The sequence below is a fragment of the Tenrec ecaudatus genome, chromosome 11 (assembly GCF_050624435.1).
Source record: "Tenrec ecaudatus isolate mTenEca1 chromosome 11, mTenEca1.hap1, whole genome shotgun sequence".
Classification (NCBI taxonomy): Eukaryota; Metazoa; Chordata; class Mammalia; order Afrosoricida; family Tenrecidae; genus Tenrec; species Tenrec ecaudatus.
The window spans coordinates 81,359,439-81,381,917 of NC_134540.1; positions in this window are offsets into that span (position 1 = coordinate 81,359,439).

A 22,479-nucleotide genomic window follows, 5' to 3' on the forward strand; every position below is an offset into this window, starting at 1 on the left:
TAGAAAGGAGTTGGATCACCGCCTCAACTCGTGATTAGACTGCAACTTGCAATAAACCAAAAGCCTCCGTGGCAACCTCGGGTCGTGGAAACCTTCTGTTGCCAATTAAGGGAACATTCTCCAAAATGATTAGATCTCAAGGCAGCGGCAACGCCTCTGCCAGGAAAGCGCTACAAGAAATCATGGGAAGGATCAGGACTCCCAGTCAGCAGCAGCTTTCAAACACTCCACGTTAGGGAGAGGTGGGGACATTCTACATAGCTGTGAGTCATCCGGTCAATAGGGCAGGGCAGCCTTCAAGAAAGAAGGACTAGATATTTTATCCGCTCTCATATCGTACAGCTGAAAGCTCGGATAGAGCTTAAACCACCCCCAAACCCCACTGCCATCAAGAGGACTCCAACTGATAGGGGCTCTGGAGGACAGAGCAACACTGCCCACTAAGGTTTCTGAAGCAGGCTGCTAAGGATTTCTCCTACAAAGCAGCTGCTGGATTTGAACCACTGACTTTCCGATTAGTCTTTGAGCCTTGGTACTGCCAGGGTTCTAAACTTAGTGTGCAACACTCACTGCTGTGTGCTCACCTTCATACGCTGGTGTGATATAAATAGCATTGAGGAGATAGAAGAGCCCCACCACGCAAATCATCTGTCCCCAGGTACCCATGAAAACGTGTTCCCCAATCATCCATCACGTGTGCTTGGCGGAGAGGTAGGTTGAAGTGACTGGAGCTATTTGTTTGTTTGTATGCCAGTTTTCCCCTGGGAAGAGCGCCGGCAGGATCATCTGCATGGTGGTGCCTGCGGAGCTTTCTCTTCCTTCTCACAGGAAACCCAGCAGCAGCATCTAGCTACGCTCAGGCTTCAGTCCTGAGTGGGTGTTCTCTGCTAGTTTGTGCTACTCCTTCCATCCCTATCTTTCGCCTTTTTCTTTGAATGGGGTCTTGGTGGAGATTTACAGAGCAGATCCGTTTCCCACTCAACAATTCAGACAGTGTTCCATGTCACCGATTGTAATCCTCCCACTCTAACATCCAGATCTTTCCTATGTCCATTCCTCCTCCTTTCCTTAGTTCTGAACTTTGCCCGTGGGTCAGTGTTCCCCTTTTGATCCGTGGTGGACTATCCTAGGCTGCTTGTGTGACTGTCAACTGTTACTGTTGCCTTAGTCTAGACCTGTCTGTTGTTGGGCTGAAAACTGAGTCAGGGAGTGAGCGCCTTTCCAGATCCAAGAGGTAACTAAAGGCCACTGTCTCTGGGGTTTCATCGGTCTCTGACCAGTATGCCTGGCCTCTTTTTATGGTTTTGAGCTTTGTTCCACATTTTTCTTCCATTCTACATCGGGCTTTCTAGGGGGACCCCTTTAGGAGCAGTTGGTAGAGGTAGATGGATAGAGTCATCGTTCTGGTCTCCACATGGGCTGAACCCTTAATTGGGGCAATTGGGCTTGCTGACCCTTGGAAATGAAGCTGAGTGAGTGCCTTCAGGCTGACGCTGACTGGAGTGAGGTGCTTCTGGGCACTTCATTCCGTGGGGTGGGCCTGCTGACCCAAGGAGCTTATGGTGGATGTGTGCCCTTTGGGCTTTGACTAGTGGCCTCAAAAGAGCTTTCTAACAAGTCCGGATGTATCCTGAGCAACTGTATCCTGAGCATTTCTCGCTTGCATTGCAAGCGGTTAAACTTTCTCCATAAACTCTTTAATCATGACTAAAAAGGTTGAGACTACTGTTTGAGAAAGGACAACACATTCGTAAACAAAGAACCAGAGTCATGGTGACTGCAGGGATTTTCAGACTAGTGCAATGCTGTGATTCCATACTCCTTCATGACGTTTCTGAAGGAACTCACATTTTCCAGACACACAACTCATTCCAAGCTGTCGATGACATGCACATTCCACTGAAGATGGACATTATAATGGAGCTGGGGATTAGTACGGGGAACTCCTGAGTATAAAGTTCATGTTGAACTTCTGCTGGTTCGTGGATGTCCCTCGTAAACTCAGCGCTCGACAAATTGATTGTCATTTTCTTGAGTAGGGAGGTGTTTTTCTTATGAACAAGCTTGATGGAGGTCTCCACCACAATCGCCACTGACCCCATTTTATTCCCTCCTGGAAGGAAAGCACACAGGTCCTTTCAGTGTGTGGAGGGAAGAGTTGTCTGAATGGATTTGAAGCCAAGGATCTTCACGTTGGAATAATAAAGATGATTTAGTATGTGGACGATCATACGACCTTCCATGTATCTAACAGCCTTCAGAAGCAATTTTCTTTCAAGAATCCCCCCTCCATCCCTGCCGCTGCTGCCCAGCCTATCATTAAGCTCTTGTCCCTTGTCCAAGAAAAATCTCAGTCAGCAGGAAAGGAGGAAGGGGACTCCTCCATTTGGAATGCTTCTGTCCCCTCCTCACCTCTTCTTTTACAAATGACCCCTCTCTTGTGAATGTGAACAAAACCCCCAGATGACTCAATGCTGAGTGCTGGGAAGGGTCAACTCCCTCATACCTTCTCTCAAAGCCCGTTCTTCAGCAATTTTCAAAAGAACAGAAAGTAAGGAGGTCAGCAAGGTCAAGTTGAATTGTGACCAGCTTTGTTAAACTGCCTTTGTGGTCTGAGGGAGGGCAAGCCCCCTCTTTCTAATGAGCCCTGGTTTTGTCTGCAGGCAGGAAGGCAGTCCTGTGAGCCAGAGCCCAATGTGGCAGGCTTCTGCGAGTTGCCTTGCTCTCCTGGCAGGATCAGCCCCCTGCAGCATCTCCTTGCGGACTGAGAAATCTTGGATGGGGGCCTGGATGTGGCAATCCGGTGGGTTAGGGTCAAAGATAAGCAAATGGGAGCCTGCTCAAGTGGAATGTGATGAACAGCTGTGCTCCACGGGGTTTTCAGTGGTTGATTTTCCCCAAAGAAGATCACCCGGGCTTTCCTTAGAGGTATCTGCGGGTGGACTCAAACCTCCAGTCTTTCAGCCAGCAGTCTAGCGCTTCATCATGTGAGCCAGGCACGTGAGGCAGGTTGTCCCTGCAAAGGCTAGCACCGTCTAATGATCTTGCTTGCAAAGGCACGAGAGCAACTAATACAATTCATTTAAAACATGGTGAACAAGCCAGTGGTATCTGATAGCAGACCACGTCTTGGCGATTTGGTATTGCCAGCAGGCAAAGTGGGTTCGTACACGGATAACCCCAATCCCGCCCGATGTCCAATGATCTCAACGTGATCAGGGAAGACAGAGCTGGCCTGCCCCTTGGGGATTCTGAGACTAAATCTTTACGGGAGGAGACAGACTCCGCTTTCTCGCTTGGAGCCGCTGAGCCGTGGACCTCGCCCTGAGATGCTCCCAGGGCTCCGAGGCCACGAAGGCGCTCCACGGATGTTTCTGAACTGTGCGAAGCGACTGGAACTTTAAGAATGGAAACCGGGAGGAGGAATTGTCGGGTGATATCCCCACAGGGACTTTTGGCTGGATTAGCAAGAACATTTCTCAGGTCTATTGCAGGACTGGGTGGCTCTTAAAACCAAACAAAAAGCTAAGCTCTTTGTTGCGAGTTCTTGACCTTCCCGTGTTAGAGAACAGAACGGCTTCATACAGGTTTCTTTGTGATAAACCAGTGGTTCTCAACCTTCCTCATGCCGCAACCCTTTCATCGAGTTCCTCATGTTGTCGTGACCCCCAGCCATAAAATTATTCTTGTTGCTAATCCATAACTGTCATTTTGCTACTGCTATGAATCGGGCGACCCCTGTGAGAGGGCCGTTCGACCCCCAAAGGGGCCGCAACCCACAGGTTGAGGACCAGTGCTATAAATGTAAAGAGACAGCTCCCCAAGCCTTTCTTCCATGGAGCGGCTGAGGGGCTCCTGCAGATGAACTCAGTAGACATGTGGGTAATGGCATGCGCAGTGCTGACAGCAATGTGTGGGCGCTGGAGGGGTAGAAGTAGATGCTGTCACTCACCTGAAGGCCCACAGGCGCCAGGCACTGTGCCTCCACTGGTTGGAGTGTGAATGCTTCCAGTGGGAGGGGCCTGGGGTCGGACCCCGAAAGGCTCACTGGTTACGGAAGAGGGTTCATTCTGGGACGACTGGTATAGAAGAGAGCTGGTGGTGTCCAACCACGTCGGCAACGGGGCTCTGTGTGGTGGAGAGAGAGTGGTGGCCAGGCTGACTGGTGCGATAAATTCAGACTGGGCAAAATGAGAACAGAAGTATAATTCTGGGTCAGATAATAGCAGTACAGCACTTCTGCCAAGAGGAGGCAGGCAGATGGGAACTAGTTTAAAAGGCACAGATTGGCATATGTGAGGTGCTCTGGGCAGCTTTTAACTCTGCAGAACTGTCACGATGAGGTGGCAGGTGCTGTTGGGGCAGGGGGAGGTGGAAATCATTCCAGACACTTATTATTAGCTGTGAGGAGACAACACAATCTGCCTGCTAGCCAGGGTCTGCTGGTTTCCGAAAGCAGCATTCATCTGCTTTGGACACGGTGGCCTGTTTGTTTTACAATAATCAGCATTCAAATATTTACACTCTCTCCCATTCATGTGCCAAGGCTCATCACTGGAGCTGTAAATTAGCTTCAGCAGAGAGGTTTGATCGTCACGATATTTAAAGGCTTCCCACTTGCCATGGAGATGGCAACATTTGTCTTGGACTCCTGAAACGAGAAGTGGGCTTCTGATTTGTCATGTGTAGGCGGCCAGCAGGTGGACATTTAAAAGGTCTTGCATTTTTGTTTTATTTTGCTTGCAGGAAAGCATGCTCCCCATTCATATCCTGAGAAGCATTCAGAGCAATATTATGGGCTGAGGGCAGAGGAAGCCTGCGATGGCCAGTGGGGCACTGACACCACTTATGTTTGGAATCAGGGCTCCCAGGCATCGCCTAGACATTGAATTCTGAGGTGAGACAAGTGACGCTACCCGTCATGATGAGTAAAGACAATGTCGGGTTGAGCAAAAGGCCCTGCCAATCAGACTCCCTGTTCAAATATCCCAACAAGTCCCTTACGGCTCAGTTTCGTCACCACAGGTGAGTCACAACATCACCTTGATCATCATTGCTCTTGGAGATGTTCAGAAGTAAGACACTGGATGTGGCCTGCTTATTGAACACTGTCCCCAGCTCAAAGTTAGGGCTTGACACTGTGTTCCAATCCAGACTCTGTCCTTCTTTGTAAGTAGAAATGCAGCACAACAAGCATAGATTTCACTGAGTTTTATTGGCGACCAGTAAACATCCTCTGTAAATGACCCTATGTCGACATGTCCTACAGTAGATAAACACCAGCGCCGGACTCAAGCTAATAAGCACAAATTAGCTTTGCCTACATAAAAACCTCTGGCATTCCAGAGTCATAAAATGTACAACTGTCAAGGACCAAATCCCTGGTATTTCCTAATGGGTTCATTGTGCTAACTAGCTTATTGTAATGTATGCGGTTAGCATTCCCTAAATATTTACCAAGCCTAATATTGTGAGTTTGAGGGTGTATTGCAAGGTATTTTGCCTTTTGAGGGGCTGGCTAAGTTCTTGGGGAAACAAAGACTTAAGTTCCTGACTAGCAAAATGAGGGAACAAAAAGGACGCCATAGAGTCAAACTCCAAAATGCATCTCCAGTCTAGACAATACAGCCTCTCACAGGGGTCAAAGAAGAAAAGGGACTCCGGAGCCCCTTTCAAAAGACCTCAAAGAACCCAGATGGCGTGGTCTCTCCGTCTGAAAGCGACTGCTGTTTCATGTGCCTGAGCCACAGCTTAAAAAAAGCACACCAAATGCCAAGTATCTTAGTGTGATCTCCAGATTAGGACGGGCAGACCTCCAGGGCCATGCTGCAGGCAAATGGAAGTGATGATAGAACACAGGCCAGAAAATAAGGTAAAGTTTTAAAACACACGCTATCGCGCTCAGTAATCACCTTTGAGGGAGGAATGGAGTTTGGAACCGTGTGCCACTAAGAACATATTTCCTTTCTTCAAATGAAAACTCGAAGTGTGGCAAAATATTCACGCTTACTAAATCTGGATACGTGAAATCATTCGGTATATTTTTATCTCTTACTACCGAGTGACAGTATTTGTTAACTTTAAATAATAATAAAAATAAATCATAAACATAAGAACAAGAAAGCTTCCAGTATTATTTTCATTTGTATTCTTTTGTAATCAGTCTTGCTAATATAATAACCCTAAATGTCAATTTAACATTTGACTTCAGATTGGATTAAAAATTTCCTAAGATAGCATGATCAGTCAAACAAACAACTATGTGTGTGAAAGAAAAGCGCACTGGGCTTATAGTGACACGAGAATTCTAGCCTGTGGTCTTACTATATGAAGTTGGACAAGTTACTTTACTTTAAATTGGTTTTATCTTCTGTGAAATGAAAGTAAGCCCCAGTTCATAGGGTTGTTACACAGTAACTTATTTTAAATGAGAAAATGCACAGAAAATATCTATTGTCACTACTACAAATTACCAGTATCTCAAAATACTAACCATGCTACTAGATGTGGGTATGTAAATTATTACTTGTGTATCAAAGTTCACTGCAGCACAATTCACAGTAGCAGAAAAAGTTGGGACCAGCTTAAATGTCCATCAACAGAGGAACGGATACACAAAATACGGATCCATACAGTGGGATAGTACTCAGCATGGAAGGAAGGCTTGCTAGTTGCTGCAATATGATTGAACCCTGAACACATTCTATTGAGTTAAGCAAATCAGCGACACAAGGACAAAGTATATGATCCCAAATACTTGAATTATCTGGACTAGGCAAGTGTTCAGAGATCCAAGTGTATTCGTGGCTCTGGGAGCAAGCAGGAGGGAGGGAGGAGAAAGAAGAATGCAGTTGTGACTGTGAACTTCATTTAAGGGTGATGGCTTTCTCTGGGAGCAGATAAGGGTGATGGCTGAACGACATGATAAATACAATCGATGTTACTGAACTGGACATGTGAAGATTCTTGCAATGCCGACTGTTTGGTCCATTTACATTTACCCAAAGAAGAGAACATTGGAGAGTCAATTGCTTACATGCTGCTTGCCCCTTTCCTCTTAAATACTTCAGTGTGCACGCTCATAACTTGGGAATGCCTCTCATGTAACCACAGTGTAATGGTGAAAACCACAAAATTAAATATTGATAAATACCATGAGCTAACCGGAGTCCCTAAAAGATGCAAACAGTTAAATGCCTGACGATGGCCTACTAAGCCGGTGGTGTGAACGCACCTGGAGGCACCTCGGACATCAGACCTGGCCAGCAGCTCCCGAAAGGCCATGGCCTGGGAGCTCTACGGAGCGGCTTTGCTCTGTACACCTGGGTCCCCATGAGTCAGGATCGACTCGGTGGCAGCTAACCACCACCACCTAACTAAACACTTTATTCAGATTTGGCCAACTTCATCTTTCATGGCCTTCCCCTCCCAGAAGCAACCCCCCAACACACACATGCTAAGACCATACATTGCGTGCAGATGTCTGCTTGAATGTGCATGGCTCACTTTGTACAGACCACAAATTTCGTATGCTGCACCTCAGTGAGGGTTGATCTGCGGTTTTCGGGGGCCGGGTTCAGGGTATACACTTTAATGGGCTACCATAGAGGCGAGGATGCTGTGGGGAGTTATCTGCGCTCTTACTCTGAGCATCCTTTTGATCCCGTCATTAAGGTGGTAGCTACTAGACTTCGCCCATTATTACACGTGGAGAGGTGATTAGAGATGAAGAATATAGCATTCATTATTCACACTTTCATCCACACAGTTTAGCATCTATCCGTGATTCTTGTGTGAATAAATTATCACGATGGAGTTTATAGTGTATCCTTACACTAAAGTACATTATTTATGTAAGTCATAAAATAGGCCATCCACGTCTACCTTGGGTGGTAATTTTGTAATATTTAAGATGGGAGAATCACACTAATTTTTATGTTAAACCACACAACCCCATATAACTTAGAATGTGAAATACATCAATTTGACTATTTAATATAAAACATGACACAGCCATGAAATTGTGCAGCGTGAAGCTTGCGATTCTGTCCTCTGATTCTCTTTCCTTCAGAGTTTCCCTCTGAAATAGCCTGAAAGGCACTGACTTAGGAGCAAGTTGGCTGAGCCTTAAGAATAAGTGTCCAGATGTGAACAGCAGTCTCCATGCCCCTGAGAACAGAACTAGTTGGTGCCTGGCTATCACGATCAACTGCTCTGAAAGGGACCACTTTAGAAGGTCCTGGAGAGAGCGGGAGGAAAATGTCGAAAAAAACTCAAAACCACATAGAAAGATCTGTTTACTGGTCAGAAAGAGCCTGGTGGGAGCACTGAGACTTATGCCCTTCGTCACTGTTGGCCTGGAACCCAGCTCACCGCAGTGAGCCAAACGATAGTAGTAGTAGTTGTTGTTAGGGACCATTGAGTTGGTTCCGATTGCTAGTAACCCTCTGTACAGCAGAAAGAACATCGCCCAGTCTGTGTCAGCTTCACCCTGCTTCTTGTTTAGGCCATTGCTGTAGCCACTGTCAATCCAGCTTACTGAGGGCCTGCCCCTTCCTTACCAAGCATGGTGTCCTTCTCCAGGGACTGGTCCTCCTGACAACATGTCCAAAGGATATGAGCTGAATAACAGACACGCCTATAAAGGAAAACTAAAATGCCAGCGCGGCATGTGCACCTTAGAATAATCAAATGTTCAGCTGACAAGAATGGCATTGCCCCAAGGACAAGGTTCAGGAGGGTTAGGAAAGGAGGAGGCACAGGAACAGAAAACAAAGGGAGGACGTGGGCTAAGTGATGGGAATATTGTAGAACCCGCAGTCCATGAGATGAAGTAAAGTGTGTGGACTGTTGAATGCAAAACGAATGATCTGCTTTATAACCACGTGGTTCACCATGGAAAGTCTTTTAAGAATCCCACACAGAATTAAGATTAATCTCAGCATGCTTCATATCTTTTCTCTCTAATTTTTATTTTGCAGAACCAGAAAAAGAGTTGCCTGATGTGAAATAGTTTCTGCGGTAACTAGTTCTGGCTGAGGAGTAGCCAATTCTTATAATACTTTCTAATTTCTAACAATACCCAATAGTCAACAAGTCAAATATACCTTCTGCTCTCATTGCCCATGCAGTGATGTGGGGAAAACAGACATTCGGCATGCAAATTTTGCAACATATGATACAAGCTTGATTTTCAAAAACATCACCTTCCCATACATCCCATGACTTCTTCCAATCTTCCAACGCCATAAAGGATACATGCCACAAAGGAACAAGAGGACAGTTATGCTCATGCTTGGCTTTTTAAGGTCAAAAGCTATGTTTCAAATAATGAGCAAGGGAGGACCAAAAATTTGGGAAGACTATTTACTGAGGCAATTTTCTCTGGCCCGAGAATAATCTGAACTACCATTGAACAGAAAAATGAAGTGGTCCTGAGAACAAAAGACTTGGATACTGGGAGGGGTCTCTTGAAGGGCTTTATACCTGCCACCCTCAAGCCCCTGTGGTTACCTCTTCGAGAAGGAGGACAGCAGCCCTCCTTTGGAGACTGAATGTAAAAGGGACCTTGCCCATTCTGTACCTGGAACCTTCGAAAGTGAACTCCCTTACCTACTGGAAAAGGCAATTGCATGAGACAGATGCCTGATGTCTGAATGGCACAGCTGAGCAACCAAATGTGGCCCCCAAAGGAGAGAGCCCCTGCAGACCAGAATGGTATTGGTAGTCATGAGCACAGAGGGAGAGGAGGCGTCATGGTTGTAGAGTATACCATGTTTAGTAATAGACCATTTGGCAGAAGACAGGAGGGGGGAAGGCAACAATTGGAAGGTACAACATACATGTCAATGGCTGCTCACTAGACAGGTGCAAACCAAGGGCTAGACAAGTGCCCCTGATGCTACAATGTGATTGAAGCTCTTAGAATCGTATAGAAAATGCTAACAAAACTTTGCAGAAATATACATACATTTCACCATTGTTCAGCCAATTCTCTTGGCTATTCCAGGTGGGTCAGAGAAGTGTACTTAAGGTTTTCTCTGGCTGATATTTGGAAGCAGATCTTCAGCCCTTTTATCTAAGAAGCCATTGAGTGGGCTCAAACCTAGAGTGTTGTGGTTGGCAACTAAGCATGTAAACTAACCATTTGCAGCACCCGGGGCCTACCGAAAATCATAGTGTCATCGGATCCAAGGACATACGTGAACTTCAATCAACTTCAGCATCTCCAACAAAGCTCAATGAAGATTTCCCCTTACAAATCATTTGACCTAAAACTCACCCGTTTGTTAAGATTTGAGAATTTACAAGTTTGATTACTGTAAGTTTCTCTTGAAACAAGGAAGACTAAAGAAAACTGAAAATAAGCACATATCCATTTCATCCAACTTTGCACAGAGTTCTATTGGGCCTCAGCAGGACCAAACATTTCACAGACATGACCCATTTGGGCAACAGCACCACCTAAAGCTCAATTTTCTCCAGAGAGTTGGCCAGCCAACTTTTTGACATGTCAGTGACAGAAATCACGGAGAAATAGAAGAGGGAGCTCATCATCATAATTAAATCAGGTGAATTTGAATGTAAAACCAACCGGGATGCTCTAAGAAAACACTGCCGCAAAGACAAGGAAAGATAGTATCTAAAAATTGTGTCTCTGATAGGACACCATGGACCATAAAATCTTCTGATGAATTCTGCTTCAATATCTATGCTAAATAAGTCATCTAGCTCTCTCCTTGCCCCCCCCCCTTTCCTTTCTGCTTGCAATCTCTCTCTGGCCTGTAAATAAGTCATGGCATTTAAACTTCACTACCCTTGTTGATAATAGTCCTATATCTAGCATGTCATTATCTGGCCAGACACGGTGCTAGGTAGTAAAGCGTCTAGTTGCATAATTATAATGAAAACAACAACGAAACAATAGAATACTGTCTTTAACTTCCAGGGTCTTATAATTGATAGGACTCACCTGTGAGTAATTGTTAATGGGATTCATTGGCATGCCATCCTGCTGGGTATAGAATGAGAAGTAGGAGCAGGAATCTTGCCACCAGCAAGTGGCCAGTGAATCGTGTTCTCTGGACCCCCAGATCCCCATCCAGAGAAGCTCTGATCCAGAAGGCAGCCTTGACACCAAAGGAGTAGCAGGGGAGCAGCAGCAGCAGAACTAGGAGCCTGAGCATGAGTCGGAGTGGTGGGCCTCTCATCCCACAGGGCAAGTAACAACAAAAACAAAACCCAAACTCAACACCGACACATAGTGACCTATAGGACAGGGTAGAACTGATCCTGTGAGTTTCTGAGACGGTAACTGTGGTAAGCGGAGGGCCTGGATGAGAATGTCATGCAGCTAAATCATCCACTCATAATTACAGGTCTGGAAAGCAGACTGAGATATAAAGAAATCTTCATATACTTTCTCATGACTGAACACAGTCCCTCCAATAACCCACCATAAATGAACTGTCAAAGAAGAGCTACCATATAAGATGAATCATTTCTGTGTCTGACTACTTCCCAATGCCTAACGGTTAAGTTCTATAGCCAATAAAATGTAGCACATTCTGTTTTGACACCTCTTGCTGGTACTGATCAGACTGCTCCCTCCTGCGAAGGCTCAAGGGGGCTCAAGGTCAGCTAGCACTAGGTCAAGACGCCAACTCACCTCATTGCTTGTTTATTATGTTACCTGCCTAGAATATTCATATTGATCATGTTTGATGTTAGCTGTATGACATGCATGCCTTAAGAAAGACCTGTAAGCCCCATTATATATATGTTCTCGCTCTCAGTCCTGACACGGGACAAGGAGCCCCTGTACCCTGCTCTCTGCCTGTCTTTCTTTAATATTTTCCACAATCACAAAGTTGCTCCTGCAGGCCCGTTTGAATGTTGGGGACCCCCTCACCCCAACAGGAAACTCCTTACAGGAGTAGAAAATCCCATCTTCCTCCCCTGGAGCAGCTGTTGGTCTTAAAGTATTGAATTTGTGGTGAGCAACCCAACACACAACCACTAAGCCAACAGAACTGGTGAAGCTGAGTGCTTTGGGGCAGGAGGCTGGCTTGAGTGGGGCGCCTCTGGGAACTTAATTCAGGGAGATGGGTTTGCTGACTCACAAAGCTTGTGGTGAACATCTTTAGTGGAGGCTTTACAGCAGGAGTGGTCCTCCCTTTGGGCATCCATTGGCAACCCTGAAGGGACTCTGTGCCATGTCCTGGCTGCACATGTATATCCTGAGAATGTCTCATCTGCATTGCAACCTGTGAAGATCTTTCATAAACTCTACTTGTGGGCATTGTCTCTGAGTTGTGTGGTTATTGCAACGACTTTACAGAAGATAGATAAAAAGCAGAGAATGCCACTGGAGACAGAACACGGTGTCTCGATCTCTTTTCGATAGTGAGTCAATGGAAGTTCTGTAGCAGACCAGAAAGGACTCGGCCAAGATTTTTCACTCAACAAACATACCTTGCAAGCCACAGACTCAGACATAAAATGAACAACTATATACAGTATTTTACACACAGCTTAAAAGAGATGCTAACATTCCTGCACCACAGTAATAAAACATTACCAGTCTTTATGTTGCCTCTCACTCCACTGTGCATTTGCTCATTTTATTTCTGCTCTTGGCAAGATTTAAATAAAGGCATTTTTTTTCTTTGCTCCACAAATGTTTGCAGCAGCTATATTACACTGACTTAACACAGCATTAACTACCGTACAAATATACACGCCCCAGATTGCTTTTCAAAAATGGAAAATGTTTATGATCTCCATCACACAAACACGGAATTCAACTAGAATGTACTTAAAATGTCACAGGAATCTGATAAAAAATCTATACTTGGATTCATTTCTGAACAGTGCAGAGCCATTCGCCTGAATTGAAAGGACAAAGACAGATCTTCAAAATGGTGTGGCTTTCTCAGAAGTTAAAGTTCAAGTTTACCAGGTCAGACTTTCCGTGGGGTTCCCTTGCACTGCTGTGAAATGCTGTTGAGTTGGTTCTGACTCATAGCAACCCCCTCGTACAACAGAACTAAGCACCAGCCGGTCCTGGGCCATCCTCGCCATCAGCCTTATGTTTGAGCCTCTTGTTGCAGGTGCTGTTCATCCCACCTCATCAATGGCCCGCTCTCCTGCTGCCCCTCCCTCCGCAGTACCAACATGGTTTCCGCATGGCAGCAACTGCTTACAACTTCCAGCTGGGTTGCCTTTCTGGATTAGTCAGGTTTCTAGCCCCAATTCTACAGTAAAAAATAATAATAATAATAATTAAAGGTAAACTTTGCAAGTGGAAGCAGCTGAGAAGTATGGGCTGGGATGGATGGGATGTTCTTTTACAGTAGACCGAGACCTGAAACCGAGGCCGATCACACACATGAAGCCTGCGTGTAGGTGGAGGCAGAGGCGTGCGGAGGAGCGAAGGGGCTAAACTCTGGAGAAAACAAGTAATAGAACTCTTTAAAAGCCAATTAATTTCACAGGTAAAAGAGGAAGTTAGTGTTTCTCCCAACTCCCCAAGCAAAGGAAGACAATAACAAAATCCTGAACTCATTGCTGACAGATGTAAATGCTCTATTTGCCTGTGAAATGTCAGAGAGCAGGGGCTCATCCCAGGGAGCCTGCATCCTGGATGCCAGAGCTCGGGGAGAGGTTACAGGAGCTCCACATTTCTCTTTTCCCAAAGTGTCTGTGAGCCCAGGGAACGAAGCAAAGGCCCTGTGGTTGCAAGGCTCCTTCTGACACACACACAAGGAGAATCTAGGTTTTCTGACTCAAGTGTGCCCTCCCGTTCGAAGTGCCTTGTTTGCCACTCCAGAGTGCTAGAGAGGGAAACACTTAAAGCCCACAGAAATCTCTTCTACTCACAATATGTTCCTTGTCTCCTAATGATATGACAATGCAAAGGGGGCTCCAGCGAGTTTGTGGAGACCTGGGCTTAAAAGACAAGGGGATTTCTGAAGCCCCCTTGTAACTACCGGGCTGCAGAAGCACGTCAATAGAGTTCAGAATATTTCCTGGCCACCAGGTTGCCCCCTCTGCCTGCATTACCCAATGCTACTGAGGCTGGCTCTGGTAGGTCTTCCCTACTTTTACCAGACTTCGAGGCATAATGACCCCATGAACACAGAGGGAATTCTAAATCCTTGGACATTATTGCATAACGAAGGTGCCTTTGTTATTGTTCTGAGTCTAGGTGGCTGCCAACCCAAAGGCTGGAGGTTCTAGCCAACCCAGTGGCACTCAGAAGCAAAGCCTGGTGATTTTTTTGGCCGTTGAAAGCTCTGTGGGACATAGTTCTACTCTGACACACAGAGGCTGCCATGTGCCTTAACTGACAAGACAGCCACTGGTGTGCGCGTTAGGCCTCCAGACCACACCTCAGTTTCCTCTGGAGAGGTAACTGCCCAAAAGAGCACCTGGTAGTATCAGCTGAGCTTGGGGGTAGGGTGGAAAGAAAGGTGTATTCCATCAATTATGGTCACACAACAAAGACTCCAGACGGACAGGAGAGCGCCATGGGCCTCTTGGTTAGCGGACATCATGGGTGCCTGTGGGAGATTCGTCCATCCCTTTCTGAACTGCCTCTTTATCGGCATCCTCCTTCCTACAATAAAACTGCAGTTGTAAGCCAGTGCTCCACGTGAACTCTGGGAGTTATTCCAACGAACTAGCCAATGCAAGGCAGTAGTCAAGAACTAGCAGGTCACAAGGGAGGTGCTGTCAGGACCCCCACACTTGCAGCTTGCATACAGAGTCTTGGCCAGACTGATCAGTCTGGCTGACTATGCAACTGGTGAGCACTGGCCTAGCTCTGGGTGAGTGGGGTCCGAGGAAGAGGTCTTACCTGTGCCGCTACTGTCAGCAAAGAAACGAAGAGTGGACATTTGGCACATTCTGGGCGTCCCCAAGCAGCCCTGCGGTTCCCGCCGAGCAGAGCAGGTTACATATTGGTCTGCAGCCTCAAGGGCAGGAGTGGGAGCCCATCAGCCACTGGACAGCTCAGAGGCTCGGCTCTCTGCTCCAGTCAAAATGCAGTCTCACAAACCCACAAGGGCAGTTCTGCTCTGTCCTGTAGGGTTGATAGAAACTGGACTCCACTCCAGAGCAGTGGATGAGTTGTAGTTCCCAATCAGCACCTCCAAGTAGTAGCACCCTGAAAACGACATGCGCAGTACCCATGGGGGACACTTTAGAGAAAGATGTGCTGCAAAAATCCCCAAACACCCGGCTCCACTGTTTGCTTATATCGGGACCTGGTGCAACTCAATTAACTTCTGCCATCCTCGGTTCTCTCAACTGTAAAATAAGGAGAGTAATTCCCTGCTCCCCACACCACACAGGGGCATTGTCAGGATCGATAGAGGCTGAGTATAAAAGTGAGGGGAAGCTTGGAAGGCGTATGATTACGCATGGCTGTCCTTCACTTTTATTTGGGAAAACAGCACAGAAACTACGGAACTGTCTTTCTCAGTGCGGCGTGCCTTGGTCCTGTCTCAGAATCACTAGGGAGATGCTTCTTAAATGCAGCTTTCTGGACTTGCCAACGAAAGGCCGAAGGGCAGGGCCCCAGAACCTGTATCCTAAAAGCTTCCCATATGACCCAAGGCCCCTCAGAATGCCGATGTGGAATGAAGGAGAAACAGAAGCAGCTAATACACATCCCACCTGGGTCTCAGGTTACCTGAGACCTGGACATATTTTCCAGAACAGAAACAATGTTCAACTGACTAGTTCAAATCCCAAACAAGCCACACCTGCCTCGCCGACCACACAGTTGTATTTGCTGGTTTGGGTTTCCACTACTGAAACAAACCTCTCGCTGTGCCAGACAAACACCTGCATGCCTGCCTTCACAACGGCTGCTTTCTCGGCCTGTAAAATCCAGCTGGCAGGACGCTGCTAGCCCTTGGGCATCTCAGACACATTTCTCCCTCGGGCAGAATTTAGAAATGACCAATGGCTGGCACACACTTGACTTGTAACGTCTGGTGTTCCAATGAGGGAGAGAAACTGAATACAGGCCTAATTACATTCCCTAAACCTTAACCTAACACTTAACACCATTTCTCTCTTTGCAAAATGCATTCAAATTTCCATCCCACAGGGAAAGATAGTCACCACGTGGGACACAAACACTTGAATTCAAATACTTTCCCCAAAAATAGATTCCTTTGTCTTGTTAGCTGCAGCACCTTGAGCAACTTATTAAACCACAAATCAGTTTCTTCCACGGCCAGACCTGACTTTAATTAAGCAAGCTACAAAGGGAACTTCAAAATGTTTGTGGAAAAAAGTTGTATCATCTTCATTCCATTGTCCCATGAACTTTTTAAAGCCCCTTTGGAAGAAGGAAATTAAAGTGTTACCAGGTACCGGTGCTCAAAGACCTTTCGTTCCTTCTAACCCTTTCACACCCCACAGAAGGAGCCCTCGCAGGAGACAGAGGGAGCTTCCTACTCCCATACAGAGTTAGAGTTTCAGAAACTCACAGAGGCAGTTCCACCCAGTCCGACTGGGTCACCGTGAGTCCGCATCGGCTCCATGGCAGTGAGTTTGGTTTGGGGTTTTGAAAGACCACAAGGTCAGCAGTTCAAAACTCCCAGCTGCTCTGAGAGAGAAAGCAGAGGTTTTCTGCTTCCATAATGACTTACAGTCTTGGAAACCCACAGGGGCAATTCAATCTAGTCTGTTCCACAGAATCACACTGAGTCTGGATTGACTCCATGACAGTGAGCGTTTAAGGAGCCCTGGTGGAGGCGTGGGTTAAGTTTTGGGTTATAAGATCGGTGGCTCAAACCTACCTTCTGCTCCAAGGGAGAAACATGTAGCAGCAGTCTGCTTCAGTAATGATTTGTAGCCTTAGAAATTCTTTTTTCCAAATCATTTTATTAGGGGCTAATCCAGACATCATACCATTTCATTGTTCAATCACACCAAGCAGTGTTGTACAATCACTACCACGTCAGTTTCAAAATATTTCTTCCTTCTTGAACTCCTTGATATCAACTCCTCCTTACCCAGCCCCACCTTCTCTGTCAAAATTTCTTCCAGATATTCTAGATGTTGTCTCGACAGATAGACCCATTCTGGGTTTCGTACACCAAAAAAACCCCAAAACATAAAAAAACAAATAGCAGTCAAGAAGGCTAGCAACAGTGACAAAATACAAGAGACAAACTCCAATACGAGGGGGAAAAAAAACAAAATACAGAAAACGTTAAAAACCAGATCAAGAACAACATGTATCAGAAAGGAGATTAAATGACACGGTTTTAACCCTTCAAGTGAGATTTATCATTTTAATATACTATACTCATCTCTCCAATAATCTAATAACCAGGTTATTTCCTTCCCTCAATTATGGTTATAGAGAAAGCACCAGAGAGTATTTCCCTGTGTAGATCTTGCAAATATATTTTGGGCTTCCACTGTCATCCATAGCCTTCTGCACACCAGAATCTCAAGAGTTGAAGCTCTGATACTATTCCCTCCTTTGGATTTGGATGATATAATTTGCCATCCTTGGGTCATGGAAGTTGGTGCTTCCTCCATATGGGCTTGGTTGACATCTCACTAAGATGGCTGATTGTTTGAGTAGCTCAGATGCCATTCTTTCTGATAGCTGGGCACCATCTAGTTTCTTCACCACACTTTGCTATGGCACCCATACCTTCTGTTTTCCTTTCCTGAGGACGAGTATCAAGCATGGCCATATCAGGAGAACTAATTGTTCTTGGATTGGATCTAGGATTGAGTGTGAGTCCCAAATCAATACCTGAATTTATGGAGCGGTTCTACTGTGTCCTATGGGGTATGTCAATCAACTCGAGGGTAATGGGCTGTTTATGCAAGGGTCGTTAGTAGCCACCAGTCAACCCAAACCTGCTATTGTGTTGATTTCAACCTATATAGGTACCTAGTAATCATAATTTGTTAACAACCTCTTCAAAAAGAAAACATGACATTAATTCTGATGTGATGTGCTGATAAATGATTCACACACTGGTTCTCCGGAGGGGGAAAACACTCACCCATTTCTTTGGTCAACATCTATTTATATATACACTTAAAAAAATATGGAGTTGTTGGTGGACATTTACACCACAAGTTAGGTTTGACGATTTCCACACAAGTCATGCGGTGACATTCGTAAGGTTTATCACAATGTGTCAGTGAACTCTTGGTTGTTCAGTTTGTTCCCTTTCTCGTTTCCCTGCCCCTATCTTCTCAGCTTTGCGTTGGAGTGATTGTTCACCCTTTGGTCTCCTGCCATTAGCGTTTTATATCATTCCCGTTCTTCTTTGTGTGTTAGCTGTGGTCAGGTTGGACCCTAACTCATGATGACTTCCTGTGGTAGTTACATAATCTGGTATCAACTTGAGACGATCAAGAGTGATGGGGTGGAGGTTAGCCTGTCAATCAGATCACAGTTTGATGACCTCATTTGGAGGCAATAAGGAGATAAATAGCTCACTGGAGGCCAGACCCCCACTCTCTGCTTAGTCTTCATGCTGACCAGAGACATGAAGCTACGTGATGGAACCAGAGCCCTGGAGCTGGAGGAGGCACGTGGAGACCCCTGCAAGCACTGAGATGCTTCTACCGCCACTGGATCCACAAGACTTTCCACCCAGTGGCCTGTGGTCTTCCTGCATTCAGCATCATTGCATGAGTCTGAAGAGGAATTTAAAGACTGGTATTGGACATATGGGCTAATATCAAACTTAGGGACTTAATCTGGACTGGGCTGGGATGTTTTTTTTTTTAATATACAATTACTCTTCATATAAAGCTCTTTCTTATACATACACGGGTATCTCTGGATTTGTTTCTCTAGTCTACCCGGACAAACACACTCCCTGCACAGCAGCATCAGACCACTGTGGTCCATAGGGTTTACATGGGCCAGTTTTCAGAGGAAGATTGTCAGGCCTTTTGGCACCAAACCTGCATGCCCTACTGGTTTTTGCACACGATCTCACAAAGTCAATGATTGGCCCCGAGTGTCACACAGCCTGTAACAGGGCAAGAACTAGCACCCAGGCTGACTCTGAGGCACCTGTGCTTTGCCTCCACCATATTGCCACCTCCCCCTAAAAGCAGCTGGGTCTTTAGTTTCAGGAACTGTTTGTCAATATTCTCCTCTTAGCCATCTGGAATGATGACCACTTGGTTATTCCCTTTGGGTTTTTCCTCATCATTGTTTCTATCTTGGAATCAGTCAAGCTGCACTTTCATTGGTTCAGCAAGTAGTCACTACATTCCAGGTTCTTACAGCTCTGGTACTCCACAGTGTTATCAATTACGGAAGTCAATACTTTTCAAGATGACGGCAAACTCATTCCTGAGCATGTTAGTAAAGACAATTGATTTGTTTTCTATAACTAGAACTTCAACGTCTTTCGTTCTGCCTCCCAGCCCTCCCTGGACTTAGTTATCTCTGTGACAGAGGCTGAACTTGATGGCAGGTGTAATCTTAAGAACACAGGGATGATTTCGGAAGGCAGAGGAACCAGAAGTGAGCCCTTTTCTGCTAAGCAGTCCTTCAGCTCCAAAGATGACTGGTTCCATTGAATGCTAACGGTGGACTAAAAGCAGGGGATGAAAATTCTGTGGGCTTGAGTCACAAGCAGAACTCAACACCCGGGATTTTTCATCCACGACCTTTCTGCCCTGACTTCAAGTGCCACAAAATGACTTGCCAGGTTGTAAATTACGCCAACTCTGAACCACTTCAAAGAACAACAGACTGCATGAGGGGGTAACAACAGAAAAGTACATACGGCCACGCAACGCCCATGATACATTCTGTGAAACGGGACTTTATGTGATTTAGATGTTGTGAGAAAACCATAGCATAGTTTGGTCTTGCTATTTCTTTAAAACAGCTGGACCTAAGGGTACTGTGATCATCCCTGTGCTGAGAGATGTCCGCTCTTAAGTTTGGTCCTCAATCCACATCATTAGCAGTTTCCCTATCTCTGGTACAGCTCACACTTTTGTTAGCTTGGTAGCTTTCGGGAGACCTGGTTCCTGATAGCTTGGGAAATTGGTGCTTTGTTTTGGAGGACCCTCATGATTGTCACGCACCCCTGCCTCAATCGCAAGCAATGGCATTTACTGGCTTTCCACCTTTGTGCTTTTTAATAACCATTTGTTTCCTTCCAAATCAATATTTCTCCATTGCCTCTGCCTGCTGCTCTCCTTTGCACTGGCTTTGCTACATGCAGGAGCCATGATGCACTTCCCGATAACATTTTCAAAAGGGAATGAAACAGAGATATAGCTAAAGCGCTCGAGACACAGCGCAAAGCCTAAGATTAGGTGCTGCTGCCTACGCCTTCAGGTCCAGACCCCAAACCAAACCCATGCCATCAAGTCGATTCCGACGTACAGTGCCCCATGGGGCTGGGTAGAATTGCCCCTGTGGGTTTTTGAGACTGTACCTCTCGATGGGAATAGACAGCCTCATCTTTTCCATCAGAGCAGCAGGGGGTTGCAGAACTGCAAACTTGCAGGTAGCACCCAGCCCTGTTATGTGGGACACTGTTCAGATGAAAGCACAGTATATGCCTGTGCCCCGAGCCTCATTTATTATGGTTACAATACATATTACAGGGTATGCATATGCTGTGCCTTTATGCACCCAGCAGCACAACGGCTTTGTAGACAAGAGACAATGTGGAGTATATGCTATATCCAAGAAACAACATGTCAAGTTAACTCTGTCTCCTGAGCGCTATTATAACCTATGGAAGAACAGATGGATATGCAGTCAGATGTTGCCTAAATAAATGTTATGCAATGCATGACTCTAGGTATATGTATGTGTATATACACAAAATAATGTGCGCGCACACACACACACACATACACACACACACATATATAGTCATTGTATACAAGGAAGGGGATCCAACTGTTCCTGAGGGAAAGACCGATTATGTTTCAATTCCATTTTTTCCATGAAGGTTTTGAAGCCCTCTTGTAGATAAATGCACACCTACTCACTTTCTGACCATCCCATTTTGTGACTTTCATATCTGTGACAGTAATGAGACAAACATACAATCTAGTTTGTGCATTCACCAAACAGCAGGCAAGGAGGCAATGGCTATAAAGCATCTCCTTCATTGAAGAGGGTCTCCAGGCGGCCCTCAGGAAGCTGTGTACACTGTTCCACTCTCTTCTCTCCTGGCTGTGCATGGCTGGCTCCCAATGGCCCCAGCCTCTAGGCAGCACAGAGCCAGTGCAGACCAGTCTGAGTTCTCCGCTTCTATGCCATTGGGAGCCTTCAGCTCCAAACTGCTGTGGGGTGGGACCCCATAGCCTCACTGGAGCTGGTGTCCCCACATGCAGCCACTATGGAAAGGGCCACTGTGAAACTCCCTGTCCTTAGCTGGTCTCCGGGTCTCCTCTGCTGCTTCTCCCCTCTCCCAATGGCCAAGGTCCATATGTCCCTCTGTGCCCAATAATGGGTTCCTGGGCGCACATACACACATCCTGACCGGCAGGTGGGGCTGGGGCAAGCTACCCCTCTGAGTAAAGGGTGACACCAATCCCAAGGATGCCACTGCCTAATGGCACACCCTTCCCCAGCCTACCTACCACAGTCACCAATGTCCTGAGCTCTGGGGAGATTTTGGCGTCACACGCCTGACAGTTTCCTTAAGGGACAGCAAGAGAATGTCAGAAGAAATGCCTACGTATTTTGGGACATCCCAAAGTGAGTTCAACAGGGCTTAGGGCCTGGAGCCTGAGCCTCAGTGGGGCCAAGTGGGAGGTCAGGCTCCCAGTGCTTCACAGGAAGCCCCCTCCTTGGTGATTGGCCAGGCCTAGCAGCTGAGCAGGCTCTGGGGCTCAAGAGCACAGGATTACAGGGGACAGTGGGGAGTGCTGGGGTGGCTCTGAGAGATAAATGCTGAGACAGCATTGCTGGAAGGTGAAGTGGTTAAGCCAAGGTCCCCCCTAGTCAACATCCGGCTTTACCCAGCTTTGTCCCTTCAAGCCTCCTGCTCTGCAGAAGGATAATCTATAACTGGACTTGTCACAGCGATGCGCACAGCAGTCAACCTTGGCTGCTATTACTCCTATGATCAGATTTACTAAGTCGAAAAGAAAATCAGACAAATGGAGGGTCTGAAAACAGAAAGGAAAACAAGCAAAACCTCCATTTTCCCATAATGCTCACTTTTACTTAACACCTAGTGTTTGGGGCCTAACCAAGCTGGTAAGTCGGGGCCGGGTACACACGTACACACACACACACACACACACAGGCATGCATGCACGGTCACTTTTATAGAGGGCTACTTAAGACTTTTACCAAAGGCTATTTACTTTGTTAATGTGCAACCGTTTTCTTTCACCATTGTATTGCATTCTCATAAAAATACTTACAGATATTACCTTTGAACCAAGTAGAGGTAAACCGGTTGGCCCTTAAAAATATCGTTGAAAGAT